This window comes from Aegilops tauschii, chromosome 7 (genome assembly GCF_002575655.3).
Source record: "Aegilops tauschii subsp. strangulata cultivar AL8/78 chromosome 7, Aet v6.0, whole genome shotgun sequence".
Lineage (NCBI taxonomy): Eukaryota > Viridiplantae > Streptophyta > Magnoliopsida > Poales > Poaceae > Aegilops > Aegilops tauschii.
In genome coordinates, this window is record NC_053041.3 from 203667645 (window position 1) to 203686156 (window position 18512).

At 43.1% G+C, this 18512-nt stretch overlaps 1 long non-coding RNA gene across 2 annotated transcripts; it reads right to left on the reverse strand.

Moving 5' to 3' along the window:
* Positions 1 to 5919: 5919 nt before the first annotated feature.
* On the reverse strand, positions 5920 to 12748 carry LOC120969653 (uncharacterized). Of its 2 annotated transcripts, none has more exons than XR_006667301.2 (5): positions 12056 to 12748; positions 11791 to 11940; positions 11310 to 11413; positions 6676 to 6710; positions 5920 to 6567 (listed from the first exon to the last, which is right to left on the reverse strand). It is a non-coding gene; the product is annotated as an uncharacterized lncRNA (long non-coding RNA). The 2 variants fall into 2 exon arrangements; XR_006667302.2 differs by having other exon boundaries at positions 11791 to 11859; positions 12052 to 12748.
* Positions 12749 to 18512: the final 5764 nt, after the last annotated feature.

The window sequence follows — 18512 nt, forward strand, 5'->3', positions numbered from 1 at the left end:
CCTCTCGACAATAGGGTAAGTTGGAATTTCCGGTTCACATACCTCCTAGATAAAAAAATCTATGTCACGTTGGTCGGCATAATTGTCATAAACACTAAATGAACCAAATAGTTATAAAAGATAATATATACCACATCTGAATCATAGATAGGATGAGGGCCGACGGAGGTAGATACCAAAACCATCACACTATATAATAACAAAGATAATAAAAGTAAGAAAATTACACAAGTATCTATCTAAATCATACAAGTAAGAACTTTTTTCTTTTAGAAGGAAGATAAGATCAAGAGGCTCACCACGGTGGTGCCGGCGACGAGATCGGTGCGGGCGATCGACGGCGGTGAGGACGGGGACGGAACAGGACGACCGCCAAACCTAGACAAATCTTGAGGAAAATGGAGCTTGGACAAGGAGCTTCGAGAGGAGAAAGCTTAAGTGTGGCTTGGGCATTTAATCAAACACCTCATGTGCATAGGAGGTGATCTAGAGGCTTGGACAAAGCTCTCCCACGTCCGGCCAGAAAAATAGAGCACTCCACTGCTCTGCTCGCGGGCGAGGGGGTGTATATAGGCATCTCATTGGTCCCGGTTCGTGGATGGAACCGGGACTAAAGGACCCCATTTGGTCCCGGTTCCAGCCACGAACCGGGACCAATGGTTGTGGGCCAGGAGCGAGGACCACTGGTCCCGTTTCGTGTCTAGAATCGGGACCAAAAGGGCCAGACGAATCGGGACCAATGCGCCACGAGGCCCGGCCGGCCCCCTGGCCTCACGAACCGGGACCTATGCCCCCATGGGTCCTAGTTCATGACTGAACTGGGACTAATGGGCTGGCCCGGCCTGGACCAAAGCCATGTTTTCTACTAGTGATGGTTATAGAAAAGGGGAGTAAAAAGGCTGAGTTTTTTTATATGTGCCTTCTCATAAGAGAAGCTAGCATTGGTATCGTTGTGTGCTATACAAACGATTTTTACCCCCTTTCCATGACGGAGTTTTAAACCGTCGCCTTGCCAGTGTGTGTGATAGGGGGGTCCTTCCCACACGATCCAGAAACCGTCGGGGGTAGGCGAGCGGCTCCTGACAATTTCCATAGAATAAATGTATGAGAAGTCGCGTCTGTCCCACACGTTACGTCTCGACGTTACGTTTCTTATCCAAGAGACATCCCAAATGATTGTGCTGCTATAGTCATGTGGAAAAGGTGTACCACAAACATTTAATCTACCGACGTGTTTGCGATATATATGTTATTGCACACAGTTCAAAAATGTAAAATGTGTGCGGTGCCTCTACTATCGCCAACATGTCAATTTTCATAACTGTGTGCGATAGGTATTCCTATCACACACGGGCTCCATATATGCACCATCTTTTTTTCCAATATTACACATGCCTACAGGCTTGAAACGTTTGCCGTATTACCATGAATCGCACACGCATATGAGACGGAACTGTGTGTGCACCCGTCGAGCATCGCAAATGTTTCACGTCAAAGAACCATTTGTTCTATATTTTCCATCACACACACTTTTTTCTTTCTAACCGTGTGTACATTATTTTATTCCCTCCTATTAAATTTTATTTTTCCCTGTAGTTTATTATTCAAATTGGAAATTTTGAAATATGAAACGTGGAATTCAAATTCTCAGCACAATGGTTCAACAACCAATCCATAAATAAAATTCCCAGTACAATATGTTCAGTAATTACAGGATTAGGTAACAATTAACTATGATGAACCACAATATTTAGAGGCGGTAAAGGTGAAGAGAGAAGTGTAAATCATTTTGGCTGCCGATGGTGTTGAAGAAGCGGAATACCCATAATGTGCCCTCCTGCATGCCATAGGCGCGAACAACTTTTGTCCAACCCCTTATGACGATCGTCCACTCATCCTTCACCGCCTTTAGGAATACTTTTAGACCATTATGATGGTAGTATGAATTATATACTTTAATCTTAGTTGCCTCTACTCCGGTCATGTTGTTTGCAAGGTAATTATCAGTAAATTGTTTCGGAAACCACAGAAAAGAGAAAACTTTCAGATATTCATGTCTAATAGAGTAACTCGTTATGGGCAGGGAGAAAAGGCAACACATTACTTACCATCCTAAAGTTCACAATCGTCTTGGACAAAGTGTAAATAAAGAGTTTAATTCACATCACCTGTCTCTTTTGCCTAATATCTTTCTCATTTTCCTCACTTGACACTTGTTCATGAATATCTCATTGCCCCATACACAATAGGGATCGAAGCGTGGATCAGTACCGCTGATATATGTACCTACAGGCAACCAGTAAAATACAACTACCTCCGTTCCTAAGTACAAGTATTTTTTAGAGATTGCAATATGAACTACATATGGATGTATATAGACAAAATTTAGATTATAATGTAGATTAACTCATTTTTCTCCGTATGTAGTCTATATTGGAATCTCTAGAAAGACTTATATTTAGGAACAGAGGGTGTATAAGACATGGGGTGTGAAGAAAATATGCCCTAGAGGCAATAATAATGTTGTTATTTATATTTCCTTATATCATGATAAATGTTTATTATTCATGCTGGAATTGTATTAACCGGAAACTTAGTACATGTGTGAATACATAGACAAACATAGTGTCCCTAGTATGCCTCTACTTGACTAGCTCGTTAATCAAAGATGGTTAAGTTTCCTAACCATAGACATGTGTTGTCATTTGATGAACGAGATCACATCATTAGAGAATGATGTGATGGAAAAGACCCATCCGTTAGCTTAGCATAATGATCGTTTAGTTTTATTGCTATTGCTTTCTTCACGACTTATACATATTCCTCTGACTATGAGATTATGCAATTACCGAATACCGGAGGAACACTTTGTGTGCTATCAAACGTCACAACGTAACTGGGTGATTATAAAGATGCTCTACAGGTGTCTCCGAAGGTCTTTGTTGAGTTGGCATAGATCAAGATTAGGATTTGTCACTCCGTGTATCGGAGAGGTATCTCTGGGCCCTCACGGTAATGCACATCACTATAAGCCTTGTAAGCAATGTGACTAATGAGTTAGTTACGGGATGATGCATTACGGAATGAGTAAAGAGACTTGCCGGTAACGAGATTGAACTAGGTATGATGATACCGATGATCAAATCTCGGGCAAGTAACATACCAATGACAAAGGGAATAACGTATGTTGTTAAGCGGTTTGACCGATAAAGATCTTCGTAGAATATGTAGGAGCCAATATGAGCATCCATGTTCCGCTATTGGTTATTGACCGGAGATGTGTCTCGGTCATGTCAACATAGTTCTAGAACCCGTAGGGTCCGCACGCTTAACGTTCGATGATGATTTATATGATGAGTTATGTGTTTTGATGACCGAAGTTTGTTCGGAGTCCCAGATGAGATCACGGACATGACGAGGAGTCTCTAAATGGTCGAGAGGTAAAGATTCATATATTCGAAGGTTGTATTCGGACATCGGAATGGTTCCGAGTGATTCGGGTATTTTACAAGAGTATCGAGGGGTTACCGAAACCCCCCGGGGAAGTAATGGGCCTTATTGGGCCATAGGGGAGAAGAGGAGGAAGGCCAAGGGGAGGTGGCACCCACCATGGAGTCTGAATTGGACTAGGGGAGGGGGCGACGCCCCCCTTGCCCTTTCCTACTCCCTCTCCCTTTCCCTCTTTCCTACTCCGAAAAGGAAAGGGGAATCCTACTAGGACTTGGGAGTCCTAGTAGGACTCCCCACCATGGCGCGCCCCCTAGGACGGCGGCCTCCTCCTCCCCTCCTTTATATACGGGGGCAGGGGGCACCCCAAAGCACAACAGACAATGTCTTAGCCATGTGCGGTGCTCCCCTCCACAGCTTAACACCTCGGTCATATCGTCGTAGTGCTTAGGCCAAGCCCTGCGCCGGTAACTTCATCATCACCGTCGCCACGCTGTCATGCTGACGAAACTCTCCCTCGACCCTCTACTGGATCAAGAGCTTCAGGGACGTCATCGTGCTGAACGTGTGCTGAACACGGAGGTGCCGTACGTTCGGTACTTGGATCAGTTGGATCGTGAAGACGTTCAACTACATCAACTGCGTTACTAAACACTCCGCTTTCGGTCTACGAGGGTACGTGGACACACACTCTCGTCTTGTTGCTATGCATCTCCTAGATAGATCTTGCGTGATCGTAGGAATTTTTTTGAATTACTACGTTCCCCAACAGGATGCAGCTAACCTCAACAGCAAACAACAACATCGCCCATTGTAGCCCTGCGTAAGTACATAGAAACGTAATGTTAACTACAACAAGGTTAACATCCATAAAAAATAGCAAATGGTAATAAAATGGCAACATCTATAGTGATATCTTCATTGTGAAAGAGTAGCACAGTAGCAAATGGATGGGTTAAAAAATGGATAGAATTGTTTACTACAGCAGGCACGTTTAACTACAGACAACCTAGTACAACCACTAAAACTAGTATTGATAGTAATGAAATTGACAGAGTTAAACATTGCAAGGCAGGTGCTGCTAGAGTAGAGAATGGCCAAGTTGTCTATAAAAAGGTAGGGAAATAGCTAAGATAGGTTAGGCGTGTTTACTACAACATGCTTAATACATCAGCCGTACAAAACATAGCCATTGCAACTGGTATTGGTAAGATTGAAATGGTCAGTTCATACTTGGTAAGTCCCAAGGGGTAGTTGTTGGGGCACTTCATATGGGCTAGAGCCTGCCCCAAGTCGGCGGCAGCGGAGGCGAGGTGTTCCTCTGGGTCGAAGCATGGATCAGTGCCGCTGACATGTGTACCTACAAGAAGCAAGTAAATGTTAGAAGCTAAAATGCAATTGCACAAATGATGTAAAATACTGTAAGACATGGGGTGCAGCTAACCTCGAAGGCAAACAACAGCATCGTCCATTATGGCCCTGCTTAAGTACATGGAAAGGCATGTTAACTACAACAGGGTTAGCATCGACCAAAAATAGCAAATGGAAATAAAACGACAACATCTCTAGTGATATCTTCATTGCGAAGAGTAGCACGGTAGCAAAGGGACAAATTAGAAAATGGATACTGTTGGAAATATGTCCTAGAGGCAATAATATTGTATTATTATATTTTCATTATTCATAGTTAAGAGTTTATATTCCATGTTGTAGCTGCTATGATCCTGGAATATGCGATTCAGTGGAAACTCATATGCACGCACTGGTACAATGAGGTGCTATACAAACAGTTTTTAACCCCTTTCCGCGACGGCGTTCAGAGCCGTCGCCAAGTGAGTGACTGCGATAGGAGGGTCCTTCCCACACGACCCAAAAACCGTCGGCGATAGGAAGCATCGATGCATATACAGTACTCCCTACTCGTTTGTGCTCGCATTGCCATCGCAGTCGGTATTCTGTGTTGCTACATTTACGACGCACGACCCATCACAAATAGTTCACGATTATAGAAGTAGACAATCACACACATTTACTTTTCCTCAACTGTGTGTGATTCGATGTAAGAGCGCACACATTTGTCGCTATAAAACTGTATGCGAAGTTTGAATACATCCCACACGATTCATCCGTCGTACCCGCGTCGGATGATCGACCTATCACACGCGTTCTTCTATGACCAAACGTTTGTGATGCGCACAACATCGCAAATAGTCCATAATTGCGAAGCGTGTGTGATAAGGTGACTATCGCAAACATTTAATAAGAATGAACTGTGTGCGATGCTGTTGTTAATCGCACACATTTTTTCTTGGCTGATCGTGTGTGCAGTAGAGATTGATCGCACACGTAGTGGATCCTAGAAACGTGTGTGATCTCCACGTCTATCGCAGATGTTTCGCTTTCGCAAACCGTGTGCAGTGTAATCCCTAATTTAAAAATCATATGTTTTGAATTTGAAAGTAGGCAATCACTTATTTCATATCCAACCATGTTTATTACAAATATTAGTTCAACCACGAATGCATAATTCGATGCATAGATACATATACTGAAGAACTACAGAAGCACCAAGTAAACAATGATGAACCACAGTTGTACTAAAGACTGTAAAGAGAGAGGTGAAAGACATTCTGGTTGTTGGAGAAGGTGAAGCGGAATGCCATATTGTGCCCTCCTCCATGCGTAATGCGCGCACGACTCTAGGCCAACCCCTTGATGGCTGTCCGTCCATCCTTCACTGTCTTCATTAGGACTTCTGGATGCTCATTGTAGTCTGGATGAAATACTTTAACCTTCATTGTGTGTCCACTAATCATGTACTTTGCGAGGTAATCTTGAGTGAACTGCTTTGGGAACCACTGCGAACGAAAAAGATTCAGACATTGTTGTCTAACAACTCATTATGGGCAGTAAAAAGAGAAGGCTGCAGAGTTTGTAGTTACCATCCGACAGCTCACTATTGTGTTGGATAGAGCATAAAAAAATAATTTGCTAGCCACCATTCATATCTTTTTGCTAATAATCCTTATTAGTTTTCTCACTTGATGCTTGTTCATGAATATCTCATTCCCCATACGCAAAAAGGGTTGATGCATGGATCCTTGCCAGGGGCATATGTACCTACAAGCAACAAGTCAATATTAGAAGCTAACAAGTGTCCAGGCCTGGATCTATATGCACTACATTATGGAACGACGGGGGGAGTACAAGCTAAGGGATGAAACTAACCTCGGCGGAAAATGGTGGCCACTCCCGTTTTTGTCCTGCATAAGTAGTGGAAAGACATGATAAGTACAGCAACCTTAACATCGAACACGTATAGCAAAGGTAAATAACATCATCTTCAAATGATAACTTGAATGTGTTGGTATTAGCATGCTGTTAATGCAGATATAAAATGGAAGGTAATGTTACCGACAACAGGCTTAACATCATCAAATATTGCAATTCAAACTGGTATTGTTGAAAATGAATAGAATGTAGGTAATGCTTAAACATTACACTGGATAAATGTGTAAAACTAAAATAAAGGGCATGTGTTAACTACACGAGGCATAACTAGAACCAAATATAGCCGTTCGAACTGGTATTGATGCAGTCGAGCGGCACAATTCCGACTTGCACATAATGAACATCACATTGTGAGTGACTGAAATAATCAAGGCATAAATGATCAGTATAACAACCAAATATAGCCGTTGAAAACTGGACAGAGTCTCACTGCAACCACCTAACAAGCAAATAACGATAAACATGGCATATGCTTGAAAACTGGACAAATGCTCACTGCAACCAACCTAACAAGAAAATACAGATAAACAAGGCATCTGCTTGAAAACTGGACAAATGCTCACTGCAACCAACCTAACAACCAAATACAAATAAACAAGGTATATGCTTGATAACTAGACAAATACTCACTACAACCAACCTAAGAACCAAATACATATAAACAAGGCATCTGCTTGATAACTGGAAAAATGCTCACTGCAACCAACCTAACAACCAAATATAGATAAACAAGGCATCTACTCACTATAAACAACCAAATATAGCCATTCGTGAAAATGAAGTGGACATTCATACTTAAACATCACATAGCCCTATTGAACAATACATTTTTGCATAACTATAATAATTAAACACGACACAGTTAAAGCACCGCACGACAAATGCTACTACCACAAAGGGTACGGGTTGGCAAGCTAGAAAAGGTAAGATTTACTGATAGAATATTGCCTCACATGTCATGGACGGGATCCTTCCAGTTGGAAGAGCACATACCCATGGTGCGCTCTCTGATGTCACAGATGGGTTGTTTCACCTAGGAAGAACCTTTGTGGGTGCCCTCCTCATGGTCGTGGTCGTGGTCGATGAGAACTGACTTGGCAATTGAGGATCCCAAGCCGTCGTCGTAGAACGTGTCCTTCAGAAATGACAAAATGGGCTCGATGGCATACAAGGATCTCAAATTCTTGACCGCTTGGTGGAGGAGATCAGCGGCAGGGCCGTCGAAGAGATCGACGGTGGTTGAACCAGAGGGGTTGGGGATGGACCACTTAACATGTGACATGGCCCGCGTGAAGCCATCGTTGTCGACGAGCTTGATGTCGTAGCCAGCTTTCCCGAGATACAATAATACGCTAGCCCGCTGACATGAAGCCTTCGGCATGGCAATGTAGTCAACATCTTCGCCGACTTCCGCGGCGACGTGTTGCTCCAGGATCGACAGGTCGGGGAGAACGGCGGCCACCTCGCCAACGTCCGCCGGAGAGGCCATGATAAACCTCTTCTTGGCCGAACGCTCGTCGGGCTCCCCGGGATACGTGGTCGAGCTTAGGCTGCGACATTCTAGAGCAGGGGATGTGGATCTGGTGAGGATGGACACCGCATGCCTCATCTAAAAGTCAGGGGAGTGGGGCAACTGTATGGAAATCGCTGGGTAACCTGAACTTTATTATCTAAGCTAGGAGGAACGGGCAGACCAGCAGGGGTTGGTGGCGATGGCGGCGGCGGTGAGCTAGGATTCGAGGTGGGGGGGGGGGGGGGGAGGGGGCTGGGTAGGGGGACTGTGGAGGGGCGGTGGTGTTTGAGGATACGCCACGGCTACTGAAAATACTAGATGATGCCCCGCGCGTTGCTGCGGGACATTGATGCGGGATACCATTATTTTTTCCTAAGCATATTAGCATGAAACATGTCTGGTGAAAGGCGAATTAACAACTGGTAGTTGCTAGTAATTGAAATATAACAACAAACCCTTAGTTTTTTCATGTCTGACAAACATGGGGAACTATCTTTGTATCAATATGTCATCAGATATAACTATATAAAACAAATAGACATATGAAGTTTATGCTAGGTTGAAAGATTGTATGTACATCTTAGTTAACGTACACACTCATGTATACATGCGCCCTTGCTTCAAACTTTGTCTCTAACAGTGAAAATTATCAGCTAAAAAGTCAGATAAAGACAGAACAAATAAGGGAATGGATAAAAATTGAGAGATGGGTATAGGAAAGAAAAGAGATACAACCACAGATTTAGGAGGGGAAAACTTAGGCTCAACTCGCTTTGTAGTGTATTTAGAAGATAGCACACAGAAAAATGTTTCTTTTGCAAGATGTTTACGGTCTCCTTTGGCAGGGTAATAAATGACATGTAATAAAATCTATCTATCTATTATATACTTAAAACGATAGAAAACGAACGGTGCTGATTTGACACTTAAATATTAAGATGTATCAACGATCAAGATTTCCTCATGTAATACACGTAAAAAAACTAGCAATAGGCAAGTAATAACGTCACGTACAAAAAGTATGTCCAACTGAAGCCAAACGTGATGGATAGGACAGGGTGCAAAAAAGATTACGTGGAGACGAAACGTAATTTGGAAGGAGTAGGCAAAACAACTCAAACATGCTCTAGCGTACAGGCACATGCAACCTATTATGAGTTGGAGAAGGAAAAACTAATTTGATATTCTCTGATTGACTGCGTACAAGGGTTCCGCCAAGGCCAGAAGGCCCATGACCTCCTCATGGCTCGCACGATCTCGCCGGTGCACCGCCGTGGAGGCTGCTGCCATGCAAGCGGTAGTGTACGATTTATAACAACAATCGAAGACGTATGTGATTGTGTAATTAGCCGGTACGAGGTGGAATATGAATAGCTACTGGCTGGATCGATGTATGATCGTAGAAGCTAGCCCACACAGTAGCAGCGACCGCGGCGGCAACGGCCGCAGCGGAGGCGACGGCCGATGGCAGCGGCAGAAACGCAATGATGTGGCGGAGTTGTCGCTGACTCGCGGTTGTGGCAGCGCATTCACGTTGACTCAAGGAGCTTCGGGAGTTCACAGCAAAAATACACACGTACGCATGCATTTACATGTGAACAGGTGCGCTCATTGATCTATCTTTTTGATACGCACGTAAGCTAATTGATCCTTCAGGTGTAGCATCTACAACATGGGGAAATACCATCTTGGCAACATACATATCATTTATGCATGTGTTTATGAGACATGGTTTTTTGCGGGGATATATGCATTTATGTTAGCAAACTAATTTCCTCATATTTGGCTTTTATGATATTTTCTAGCATTTTTTCTTTTCTCTGGTCAGTCAAAATTGTAAATTTTTATATGGTCCACCAAATAATTGGCCTACTTTCTGCAAGATGTTCTAGCGTATTTTTCTCTAACAAACAATGAATTTTAATATATAATAGGTCAACGTACCAATGCTAATGTCGTCGAAAGGTAAATATTTCCATCGTTGACATGAGGGCAAACAATTGGTAAATAAAACAGTAACAAAAAGATTTCCTGCGTGGTGTATTGTTAGTACAAGATCTCACGCATTGTACGCGCACTTCCAAAAAATATGATCCTTCTGATGAGAAGGAAAAGATGTATAAGGTGTTTATATGGATAAAAAGAAGATATCTCTAATTACGGGAGGGTAACCCATGTTCGTGCTGCAAAAACTGGCCACATGCACTAAAAATCTTTATGAACTAGATTTAGTTCAAATATATACAATGGAGAGTTTCCTTATAACTTTCCTAAAAAAATATTTGTTTGTTTGTTCTGGATGTGACTTATTTGTTGGATAAATAGTGCATCTCTTTAAGAAACTGAATGTGAAATCCATAGCCCACGGATGCGGACTGGATGAGACAAAGGCATAATCCAGTATATGGTTTCAAGGGAGACACACATATGTGTAGCATTTATCCTTTGTTTTAACTTAGAAATGTCCTTGGCTACAATCCATGCACTAAAATGGAAATGCCTTTGTCCGAAAGTACACAATCATATTTCTCTAAATTGTTCATACTATATATTTGATGATTTTGTTTTAGTATCTATATTAGACAATCTAGCCGCGTCATTGCAAGGGCTACCCGACTCGCTACCACCAAGTGTAGTGTGTGCAATGCCACGATAAAAGAAGCTAATAATTTTTTTGAAGAAAATAAATAACCGTGCAAGAGGACTATATACACGCCACGATAAAAATAGAGAAAAATGGCCAGCTACATAGATTAGGCAATATTTAGCAGGTGAGGTTAGTTCTGGTTTTTTTCAAATACATGCAAATAAGTTTATATTGTGCTAGATGACTAAGCAACATACATTAGTTGGAAGATATTCTAGACATCAGAGTTAATAAATTATGTTTTGTTGGGATGTTTCTTAAAATTGTGGATAAAAGCTTGAGAAGCTAAAGAGAAATAGAGCCAATAGTTGTACAATGAGTGACAGTTGCAAGAGAGGCGAGCATATGGAAGAATGGAAAGAAAGAATGGAAAGAGAAGTTAAGGTGGCAGGGAAGAGATAATTGACCTACCCATAGGAGATTAGGTTGCCTAGCGGCTGCAAGCAGCCTAGAGTCCAAGTGCCTGAGCTTCACGTCAACCCCCGTGGCACAAATGTCCCGCAACTATTACATGGCTACAAAAACGCTTTAAGTTGTAAATATTTTTGCATTTCGATACCAAATTGGGTACATTATTTTAGGTGATACTCGAATTCTTTTGTTAAAATTTGAATTTATTTGAAGCAATAAATCACCAATATTGCAAAAGCATGATACAAAGTTTCACTTATAAGGCCATTAGAATTGTAATATATATTATTAGCATTAAAATAAGTGGACATCAACTATTTTCACAACAAAAACAATGACCTAGCCGCGCAAATGCGCGGGCGACCCCGCTAGTTAGTACTAAAGCAGAATTATGTGTTAGGCCTAATAGGCAAGAATTACCATGAGATAATATCAGTAACAAATTAACAGAGAATGAAAATCATATTATGTTGGCACAAACCTTAAGACTGTAGTTGGTCCAACATGTTATTGGACATTGTCACGGCTTAAAACATTGACGATGTTTATCCTACAAAAGATCAGTACATACTGTCGTATTGAGCAGTTCCTAGACGTTCCAATAATCAACGTATCGAACATAGAGTATTTGCTGCAAGATCAAATTTATTTCTATTATGCACCAACAATAATATATCAAGAACAATATATGCAAAAAAGCAACCTAAAAATTATAATAGTAGAGTCAAGATCGGGCACAGACCTACCTGATTGTACACAATGACCATCTGGCATTCAGTCATGTCATGCTTGGCAACCACGCTGTTTCGTGGGCAGGGAGTCATTCAGATTGTTGCCATTCAATGCACCCTCCAGATGGGAAACTTCGATGTTTTAAGGCCTTGCGAAAAAACTAATTGAAACATAGATCATCCTCGTACATAGAGCATAGCAGCAGCGGAGGCTTTCCTGATTGGTAATCAAATAGGGAAAATGTAAACAGAAGTGGGTTACCCAAAAGATAGAATCGAACGGTGGCCTCTCCTTTGGCTTCTTGGCAAGTTTAGGCAGAAAATGAAGGGGTTGTGGTGCCGTTTGTATATCATGTTGCGCCGCAAAAAGAGACAAATAGGGAGGGGGTCTGTAAACCTTAGATCAGATCCAATCGGGGCCAACCTAGGCATGACTGGAGGGACACGGGGGGACAGATACCTGTAGAGAATCATGAATCCTCGGAGCTGAACTGTGGCTCCAGCTTGCCCTCAAGGATGTTGATGTGGCTGAAGTATGGCTCCACCCATCCTCTAGATCGATTGCCTTGCAATCTTGCCGCGCCATCGCCCGCCGTAGCCGCCGGTGCTACCTCCGATGGTGCTCGCAAACCCTAGATGAAGCTGCGTTCTGTTGCATCCATCGCCTCATGGGGTTATTTGTCGTTGGGGAGAGAGACGGATGGGGAATGGGAGACGGCCAGGGATTCTGAACGGAGGACGTTTCCACTGGAGGACGGTTCGCTTCTGTGCGCTTCCACTTCCGTGGGTCGAGGGAGGAGTCAACCCGATGGGCGTGACCGCGTGAAGCACCGGGATCAATTCGAGCTACAGATCCGAGCCATCTGTGGTGAATCGAATGGCCGAAAATAATTGTGGTGACGTGGATGCATGAGAATGCAGAGAAATCAAGTAGTGAGGGGCTCCTATTTAGATATAGTAGATTAGTAATGGTGGGTGGAGATGGTGGTGGACGAGGGAGGGCGACGGTTCAAATGCCTCGGCTACTGCAATTTTACTATAAGGTCGGTGCTAGAGGAGTGTGGACGACGGTTGAAGTACGACAGCTACTAAAATTTGGGTAAAGGAATTGATGCGGGACGGGAGTACCCAAAATCGTGCACGGTCCAATAAGAATAGGCGTGTATAATAATAAGGAAAAGTGGTGGAACCGCCGATTTTTGCAACGCTCAAGGCGGGTAGTTTGTTTTTAGATTTCTAGCTAGCTGGTCTATCGCACACGGTTCGTCCTAATTTCTAAATAAACTACCCGCCTTTAGCTTGCGCAGGTGGTGATTTTACAGCGCACTTGCATCGCACACGGTTAAGCCAGTACCTCCACCCTTTGCTCGCGCTTGCGCAGTCATGGTGATTTTACAGCGCAGTTGCATCGCACACGGTTGAGCCAGTACCTCCACCTTTGATCGCGCTTGCGCAGTCGTGGTGATTCACAGCGCAGTTCCATCGCACACGGTTAAGACATTATACCCGTGTCCGTTGAGCGTCATCAGTCTTTGCAGCAAAAAAACGTTAGAGAGGGTCAGAAGACAACCACACCAGCATGTGGCCCAAATATATATGAGTGACAAGGGTGGTCTGTGATGTTCAAAATTCCAATGCACAACTTTGACTACGCGGGCCCACGGTTGGGCGCGTCGTCGAAGATCGATGAGAGGGGCCAGAAGTCAAGAACCACCTGGGAGTGGCCAAATATATGTAGGAATATTGGGTGTGATGTTTAAAACTTTAAATACACAATGCACAACTTTTGTGGCACCTGCCTCGCAAACCCAATAGCACCCTTGGATATATCTATAATGACATAATGTCGTAGCTAGCTAGGGTGCTTGACCCACCACCTTCCACTTCATGTCAGCGGGGCGGATGCACATAATGATACTTTGGTTATACATGCATGTCGCCATGACCTACCATAAGACGGACCAGTGAATCTATCGTTTGGTCAAACGGCAACTGTTGTTATCGATAAACCGCTTGGGCCAATAGAATAATGTGTGTTGTACGTTGGAAGGGGTGATGTGTGTTTTCAATATAGAATAATGTACAATTTAGATGTGGTGCCTACATCTCGATACAGACAACAACCATGAAGGCCAGGTAGTTAAGGACGAGATACGTAGGGTACGGTGTAGGTCAAACCCAGCAATCCGAGCATGTGGGAGGGAATCCTCACAGCGCATGAGCTTGAGCTTTGGTTGAATGACATGTGACGGTGACCGGCCCTAAGACGAACTAGGAGGAATCCATTCATGGCCAACACATACCCCTCGTTATCGGTCAAAGGGATGATATATATACACTCGGGAAGCCCACAGATATGCGTGTCATCACAAAAACCACACAAAAGGAGACATGGTCGATCAGAAGACCCCGTATACACTGCATGCGGCCCAAAAATATGTATGGCTACGGTGGTGTGTGATGTGTTTAAATCCCGAATGCACAACTACAATGTGCCACCAACTACATTACAAACCAAACACCATACCCGACCCCAAGCCTGGTTCAATACGTACGATGTTGGTTTCTCAACTTCGAGGCGGCGGCGGCGGGGGGGGGGGGGTGTCGTTCAACGCATGCGCTCAAACTTTATTTGGTCTAACATGGCACGCATAGCAATAGGAAACCATCATGGTCAAACCCTTCTCGTTGTTGGGTCAAAGGGATAGATTGTGTGGGCCCCCCTCATTCTCGGTAAAGGATAATATATATACCTCGGGGAGCCCACAGATATGTCCAGCGTCTATAAACCGCACAAGGGAGACATGCTCGATCAGAACACCCTACCACCTATACCCTTCATGCGACCTGAAAAAGGTTTATATAATCGCCATGAAAGGTCACTATAGAGTCAATCATTCTTTAGTTTTTTAGAGCAAAAATAATCAATAAAAACATAGTCTACAAATTAGCAAAATAAGGATCCCAAGGTTTATATAATCGCCATGACAGGTCACTATAGAGATATTTATCTCTTTATCTCTATAATGACCGTGTCATAGCATTTAAATGAAGCTTGAGATATGCAACTTCCCACCAGGTCGCCCATCCTTGGACTACTCTAGCCCGAGCACGCTTAACTTCTGCGTTCTATTCGACTAGGCTAGCCGATGGGAAGCCGCACCATGCTGATAGGAATTGCCTCCTTGCCTTTAAGGCGTCTCACGCTGGTCACCCTATGGGACCTACTTTTAGAAACTATGTGCAATATTTACATGGCCGGTGTGTCGCCGCCTAGCCTTCAATGAGCACTGACACTGGTAGCGGGAAAACAATGGGAGAAGAGGCGGGAAACCGATGAGAGGAGTGGCGGGAAAACGGTAGCCTGTTTGGATAAATAACAATATTAATATAGAAAACTTAGTAGAGAAGGAAGTGTGAGCTAGCACGACGCATGCGCACAGTGCTTACCCATATACTGCATGTGCTGTCGAAAGGGCTGAGGATTACCGTTCGATCTGGGAGCATCCAACGGTGCAGATGTATGATCCGTGAGGTTTGGGTTCTGGCCATTCCGAACGCACGAATCATATCGCGCCTGCGGCAGGGGGAGGGGGGCATCGGCCACGATTTAGTAGGCACATGGCTTTCGTGAGTGAACCGTGTGCTATTTGAAAACATTTCGTGAGAAGATTCTCGGTTTTTAAATCCCCGTAAATCCAAAACTCACCCGAAAATCGTGAAACTTGGCATGGTGTCACGACATGGCACATATATGTCGAGGAATTTGTTTTGTCAATTTTGGCGTAAGTTTTATTACAAGCCTCTTACAAACCCGAGTTCTCTCAAAGAAGCCTCGTGGTTCCCATAGGGAAACGTGTCCCCCTTGTGGGCAAAACGATAATCACTGCCTCTTTTCGCCTTGTATTTTCTTCTACGGGCAACATGGAATGACATGATATCCGTGCTGAAATTTAAACTTATTCGGGGTTCGTTTGGCCTTTTTATACACTAATTGAGTTTCCTAGGCATTTAATGTCCATAATTCAAATCTGAACTACAAATACATGCTCCAGTTCACCAAAATGGCTAGAAAAATTATACATGTGTCCTTGGGTGCATGTTTAGGTCCCATGCCAGGAATGGGAACGAATTACAACCGTACCAGCGTCCTGGCTCGTCCTCAAACATTTGTAATCTCGGTTTTTAAATCTCCATAAATCCAAAACTCACCAGAAAGTCATGAAAGTTGGCATGGTGTCACGTCATGGCACATATATGTCGTGGTAAAAACATTGTCCAATTTGGGCCAAGCTTTATTACAAACCTCTTACAAACCGGAGCTTCTCTCAAAGAAGCCTCGTGGTTCCGATAGGGAAATGTATTCCCCTTGTGGGCGAAATGTAATCACTGCCTCTTTTCGCCTTGTATTTTCTTCTACGGGCAATATGGAACAACAGGATATTTGTGCTGAAATTTAAACTTATTCGGGGTTCGTTTGGCCTTTTTATACACTAATTGAGTTTCCTAGGCATTGTCCATAATTCAAATCTGAACTATAAATACATGCTCCAGTTCACCAAAATGGCTAGAAAAATTATACATGTGTCCTTGGGTGCATGTTTAGGTCCCATGCCAGGAATGGGAATGAATTACAACCGTACCAGCGTCCTGGCTTGTCCTCAAACATTTGTAATCTCGGTTTTTAAATCCCCATAAATCCAAAACTCACCAGAAAGTCATGAAAGTTGGCATGGTGTCACATCATGGCACATATATGTCGTGGTAAAAACATTGTCCAATTTGGGCCAAGCTTTATTACAAACCTCTTACAAACTGGAGCTTCTCTCAAAGAAGCCTCATGGTTCCGATAGGGAAACGCGTTCCCCTTGTGGGCGAAATGTAATCACTGCCTCTTTTCGCCTTATATTTTCTTCTACGGGCAACATGAATGACAGGATATCCGTGCTGAAATTTAAACTTATTCAGGGTTCGTTTGGCCTTTTTATACACTAATTGAGTTTCCTAGGCATTTAATGTCCATAATTCAAATCTGAACTACAAATACATGCTCCAGTTCACCAAAATGGCTAGAAAAATTATACATGTGTCCTTAGGTGCATGTTTAGGTCCCATGCCAGGAATGGGAATGAATTACAATTGTACTGGCGTTCTGGCTCGTCCTCAAACATTTGGAATCTTGGTTTTTAAATCCCCATAAATCCAAAACTCACCAGAAAGTCATCAAAGGTGGCATGATGTCACGTCATGGCACATATATGTCATGGTAAAAACATTGTCCAATTTGGGCCATGCTTTATTACAAACCTCTTACAAACCGGAGCCTGTCGCAAGAACCCTTGTGGTTTCAATAGGGAAACATGTTCCCTTGTGGGCGAATCGATAATCGATCCCTCTTCTAGCCTTGTATTTTCTTCTACACGGAACAGCGGGAGATTCGCGCTGAACTTTGACATTATTCAGGGTTCAATTGACCTTTTTTATTCATGAATTGAGTTTTCTAGGCATTTAATGTCCATAATTCAAATCCGAACTACAAATACATGCTCTAGTGCACCAAAACGGCTAGAAAAAACGTACATGTGTCCTCGGGGTGCATGTTTGGGTCCCATGGAACGAATGGAAATGAATTCAACCGTCTCGGCGTCCTGGCTTGGCCACAAACATTACGAATCTTGGTTTTTAAATCTCTGTAAATCAAAAACTCACCAGGAAATCATGAAACTTGGCATGGTGTCACTACATGACACATATATGTCGTGGTAAAATAATTGTCCAATTTTGGCCAAGCTATATTACAAGCGTCTTACAAATCGAAGCTTCTCGCAACCCTCATGGTTCCGGTAGGGAAACATGCCTCTCTTGTGGGCGAAACGATAATCGCTGCCTCTTCTCGCCTTGAACTTTGTTTTCTATAGGCAACATAGAATAACAGGAGTGTCGTGCTGAAATTTGAAACTGTTCAGGGTTCGTTTGGCCGTTGTATATATTAATTAAGTTTTCTAGGCATTTAATGTAGTCCATAATTCAAATTTGAACTACAAGCACATGCTCCAGTGAAGCAAAATGGGTGGGAAATCGTATATGTGTCATTGGGTGCATGTTTAGATCTCATTTAAGGAATGGGAATGAATTACAAACTTCTCGTCGTCCTGAAACATTGAGAATCTCAGTTTTTAAATCCTAGTAAATCGAAAACTCACCCAACATACATGAAACTTGGCATGGTTTCATGACGTGGCACATATATGCTGTGGTAAAAAAATCGTCCAGTTTTAGACAAGGCGCACACATTAATAGCCAACGAAGTCCTTTTGCAACAAATAGCTGACACATTAATATTGCAAACGGTTGTATTATATGAACCGTGTGTTCCCGTAACCATTTAAGTGCGGCCACTACCTCTGCCAAAATTTAACCATACTCGGTGGCGTGCGTGCAACTGTTTGATTAGACGGGATGAGCGCGAGAA